This window comes from Saccostrea cucullata, unplaced genomic scaffold, assembly GCF_032062105.1.
Source record: "Saccostrea cucullata isolate Sc308-1 unplaced genomic scaffold, CSIRO_AGI_Scuc_v1 ctg11146, whole genome shotgun sequence".
Classification (NCBI taxonomy): domain Eukaryota; kingdom Metazoa; phylum Mollusca; class Bivalvia; order Ostreida; family Ostreidae; genus Saccostrea; species Saccostrea cuccullata.
Window position 1 is genome coordinate 23608 of NW_026931932.1, and position 6012 is coordinate 29619.

Consider the following 6012-nt stretch of genomic DNA (forward strand, 5'->3'; position numbering starts at 1 on the left):
CAAAGTTTTTCAAAGTGTCAAAGCTTTCGTCAAAGTTTTTCAAAGTGTCAAAGTTTTCGCAAAAGTTTTTCAAAGAATCAAAGTTTTCACCAAATTTTTTCAAAGTGTCAAAGTTTTCATCAAAGTTTTTCAAAGTGTCAAAGTTTTTCAATGTATCAAAGTTTTCGCCAAAGTTTTTCAAAGTGTCTAAATTTTTCGTCAAAGTTTTCCAAAGTGTCAAAGTTATCACTATAGTAAATCAAAGTTTTCAAAGTGTCAAAGTTATAACTATAGTTAACTTTAGTAAACTATAGTAAACTATAGTTAACTAGAGTATTTTTTTGTTAGGGAAATTATATAGAAGGCAAAGCAAAGTCTCATAGCTAACCACCAATGAAAACCTACAATTTTGTTTTTTTTCAGAGATTTATTATTCTAATAAAATATATATTATTTAAATATTATTTTTAGGTCATTTCAAAACAATATCAATCAAAAATATAGGCTTACAAAAATATTGAAGTTATCTATAGTTAACTATAGTAAACTATAATAAATCAAAGGTGTCGAAATAGTAATTCAAATAGATCAAAGTATTAGTTTAAAATATATTTATTCATTGAATTGGATTGAACAGCAGGCATAAATTCCTATGATCGTTAACTAAAGTGTCAAAGTGACCACTTTAGTAAATCAAATTCTCAAAGTCATCACTGTGGTGTCAATGTGAAGCGTATTTCCCTCTTCAAGAAAACGAAACAATGGTCACAACGTTATAGTGAACAACCTTTTAAGTGTTTTCTGTTTTATATGACAATTTATAATCTTCTAAATCAGTGAAATCTTCCACCAGCGATTACTTGCCTATACAAAACTGTCAATACATGTGGCAGTTTTACCAGTTGCTGAAAATCCTTTAAAAGATTAGCATCAAATGTGCTTTATCAGTAACCATCAAACCAAATTCAACTTTTATTAATAGTTTGTTTTCCAGGAATATTTTAACGTAGATTAATTTCTAAAAAGTAGAACTGCAAACAAACGTTCATTATAAAACATCTTTCTAGCGGGTATTTCTGGGTGCAAGCACTGAACTGAATGATATATTAAACACATGGACTTTTTGGTAGGTAACATTATTCTAAACATTCTAACATTATGTTTTATTTTCGAATATTTTATAACCCAAATACATATATATGTGTCCTTATAGTCAAAGTGGGGAGAGCTTTGGAATCTACAAATTACTTTTTTATACAGTGTGGTAATATTTTTCATATTCATTAATGTAACATGAGGTAATTTATTTGCATACATTTATCTTTCATTCTCCATTCATTCATTTACATGTATGATTATGTATATCGTTGTTTGGTAAAGATACAGAAAAACGGGAAGAATTGATTGTTTTATAACATTTATGGTTGTAGGGGAAACAGAACTAAGCAATACCGATGGAGAGCCACGCCAATCTCCGTTTTAAATTTTCCAATTAACATTTTTTTTGCATAATTGAAACTTTCACATTTATGATAAAATAATATTTCACTTTTACTTGTCCATACAACTTGTTATTGTATTTTTAAACTTAATTTTCTATAAATATCTCTTTGCAAAACATATTATTGCATTAAAATTGTTGAAATATTTCTGAAAAAAAAATCTAAAAAGTAAAACGAGAGTGTTGTTCAGTTCAATATTCTTTTTAATCCATGTTAATATATTAAAAATACCAAAAATAAAAATAAATGTTCTGCAATTCCAATCTTAAATAAATATGTATTATATATATTGCAATGATTCGATGTGCATATCTACAGTGAAACCAACTAATCTTTAATTAAATAAAATAGCAACAAACGTTAAAAATTTTTTCTGTATAATATAGAAAAAACAAAAATAAAAATAAACTCCAATTTAGGTATTATAAATTTAAGACATCATTAATTATTGTTTATAAGTTAAAAGATTACATGAAGATAAAATCATTTTTTTTCCTGCAGTGTTACAGTGCACACGAAGTAAAAAAGGGTACGTATTCACTCTTAACGCACATTGAACGTTTATTTAAAATGCATAGATTTTGTCCCAATTTTAAAGCACTTTGGAAAATTTTTTAAAGTGCAATATTTTTTTAAAAAAATACAATCAGACTGCATTTTTTATCAAAATATGTCACCTTGGACATAAATTAAATTTCAATTATGTGTTTTCTTTATAAGCAACAAGACAACTGTATGAAATTAAGTTTAGAAATTTTTAGTTGAATAACATGTAGATAAGTTCATTTTTACATATGCCCCATTTTCGAAGAAGGCAATATGGCCCTTGGACTTACAAAAAATTCCAATTATCGCAAAATCTCGAGAGTTCCAACCTCTCTCATGTTTTTTTTTTCTGACGGAACTATATTGACAATCGGTTTATGGTCCACTTAGTTTCTGTACATTTTCTTTGCAAGTGTTTCATATACCAAAATGAAATTTAATATACAGATATATCACATGAACATTAGATCAAATTCTGTTTTGGGCACGATGGCACCATTTTTGACAGAGATATGCCCCAAGTTTGCTCAGAAACAACATGTAGGTATTTCATTAATATTATCATTCTACACTTTATATTAGAATATTGACCCAGATCAGATCTACACTCGGTGACTTTTACTCAAGATATCGACGCAATATATACATTTTTCTGTAGAAATCATGGAAATTTTAAATTTACGCCATTTTCTTTACGTAATTTCAAACATATGACGTCAATGCTTATAAAAATATTCAGTGCTTTTAAGTCAGCATATATATCACTTTTTAAGAACATAAAATATTTCTCAGTCAAAGTTTGTTTTTGGGGGCAAATATTGGTTTCTATCGAATCAAGTTCTTTATAACCATGCAAAAAATACGTTCAATTGGACTTTAAGCCAATTGTTTTGATTGTTTTAAGTACAGATGATACAAACAAAAATATGGTGCCCGGATTGATATAAATTTCTGGGTTTTCTTTGTTGTAAATAATGCAAATAATAATTTTTCAAAATGGAAATTGTTCACTTTTTATAAAGTTAAGAATTATACCTTTCTTCAACTATTCTTATTTGTTCATACTAATTAATTTATACAAATATTACTTGCTTTAAATGCCATGGCTGTAAAATTTTGAATGAAAAACAATTCGGTGAAACTTGTTCAATTTTCTCCTTAAAACATGACTCAAGTTGTAATTTATAATTTCTATGACAAAAGTTTGTATCATCTGTGCTTAATCCTCTTATCTAACTTCAAAATCATTTTCATTAAGTAAACAAAAGATGCAAAATAACAGACCTGACCAAACTGCATTTACTTACAATAAAAATCTTATAAATTGAAGCATCAAATGAATCGCAAAATATAAGATGCGTAAACTTAAAAAAAAGTTAATCGTTACTCATTTTTCCGGCTAAGGGCACTGAGACATGATGATGTTAAGCACATATTACTTATAACCCTGCACAGCTTTTACGATTTAAACTTCCTGTCAGATTTTGTTTTCATATTATATTAAATATTGAACAAGTATGACACAATTTTACGTCTCTAGGTCGTAATAGACAGAATTCAGTCGATAACATCGCTAGATTCATATTTTGTTTTTACATTTCACGGGAGTGAGAAGACAGTTTAATCTTAATCGATGAAACTTTGAATGTAAGTACATTTTTAACTTTTTAGATATAAATATATCTTCATTGATCCCCCTCAGTTAGCATGCGTTCTGACTCCTTCAGTGCACAACAATTAACTACAATTTGGCATCAAAAAGGTTTATAAGAATTTAAGCAATGAGCCAGTTGCGTAAATTGTCAAAAAATGCTCCTCTTGAAATTTCTAAAAGTAAGTTTTGGAGCAATTTAATTATATCACCTCTTGAAAATATTTAGTCAGAATATAGTTTCTCTTTCACAGCTGATTTCATCCATATCCTTCTTTATGAAGAATAATATAAGGTCCTCCTGAAAATTTTTATTGAAATCGACAATGCGTATTTGTTTGTTAGGACTTTTATGAAGTCTAAGGATCCCTTGAGTCCCACCAGTGACAGTCTCCATGACGTCACCTTTCATATCGTGGGATAATCTTTTGAGCGATCTTTATATTAAAACTTATTATAACAGAGACCGAATGTGTAAAATCTTTGTAATTTTATTACTAGAAATCCATTTTATAATACATATCCAGTAACTGTGTCATTTTGATATAGGAATAAGAAGTAATTATTGTATAACCATCATCTCTCATCGAGCCCAAATGTTTGTAGATTTTACTGTTTACTTTAGATAGTTCTACAATTGGAAATTAATGGGCTCAAGCTTAAAAACTTGGTTTCAGGACAAAAATATGAATCCCAGCAATGGATAGACATAAAAAAAAATATATGTCAACATGCTTGTTTTGTCTGCTATTGCGTCCCAACAACATACATAATAAAACGACATACATTGAAATTTGAGAAAAAGCTATTCACTAAACACCAAGTATGAAATTTGAGAAAAAATTCCTTTCTACAATAACTGTCAATAAATAGGAATTATACTATGTACAGTCAAGATATAATACTCAGAAAAAAATGAAAACATGCTATAAAGCCATTTTTGATAATTATTTTGCGTGAATTATTACCTCCTTCTTGCCCATTGACTGTCTGTCTTGATCTATCAGTATTAACTTCACCCTTCCCCATTGCTGTTTCTTGATCTATAATATAACTTCACCTGTCTGTCTTGATCGGTATTAACTTCACCCTGCCCATTGGCTGTCTGTCTTGACTATGTGTAAAATCAAAAACCATCTGCCCATTGTCAAAAAGCCTTAGATGCTGAATTGTTTTAGATCAAGGCTATGAAAATTATCGGTACATTCTCTTTCACACAAAAGTCGTTAATATTGATAGCCTAATCTTGTCGCTGCCACCCTTAACTTTTTTCACATTATTTCCCTTTAACTTAAATCCCCAGAAAACTTTCCATGCTTTGGTTAACGAGACCGACTTGCAGCAAAATCATAAGTTGTTCTTAGTAAAATAAAAGAATAGATATCTGAAAAAACAAAAGTTTTAATGAAATGTGTCTCCTTTCAAAAACAAAGTTGTAACTAATCAAATTTTACTGATGGACAACATCAGTAAGACACGTCATATTTACGCATTTGACAGTTAATGTTTTACAAAAAATTTTTATTTGATCTGTAAAAAGCTTTTTTTAATTTTTAGGGTAAAACTTGACATGACATCATTCACAATATACGTCAAAACAACATTGATTTAAAATACCACAAAATGTATAAATCTGCTAATTAAATTTTCAGTAAGAAATCATCGAAAAATAAATAAAAACTTACTTAAAAGCGTGTTGTTTTGTCGATTAGTTAAATCCCACATTACATGTTATAATAGAAGTCACTTTTTGAAATCGCAATACACTTGTCAATATAAACGTCTTTCTTAAAACGAAAAACGTTTAGAAATTTGTATGAGCAAAGTGAAAACAGAAAATCTAGAATAAATTTTCTCAACAAAATATTTATTTTCTAATTAAATAAAATATTAATTACAGATATTCTATGGGCCAATAACTTGATTTAAATGTCTTCTTCACTATTTTATAATCATATTTTCTGTACATTACGTATTTAATTCACACTGCCGTATATTTGTATGAAAAAAGTACATCGGAGAGTAATGAAAAAAATAGATTTCAAATTTATAGTGCAAGGGCATACAAACTCTATTGATCAAATAGTAAAACTTTTACATTAAACTATTAGAACTTATAAAGGTATCTAAAAAGTGGCTGCGATCCTTATGAAATGTTTAAAACAATTTAATTACATCAGTTTTATTTCATGCCGCGGAGTTGACCATTTGCAAAAAATATGCATTCGGTCATAGAAGTATAATTTTAACAATGAAATTGCAGAAATCAGACAGGATCGCAGCACTTTTTAGAAACTTCAATACATGTTGAAAATATTTAAATACTAAACTTGG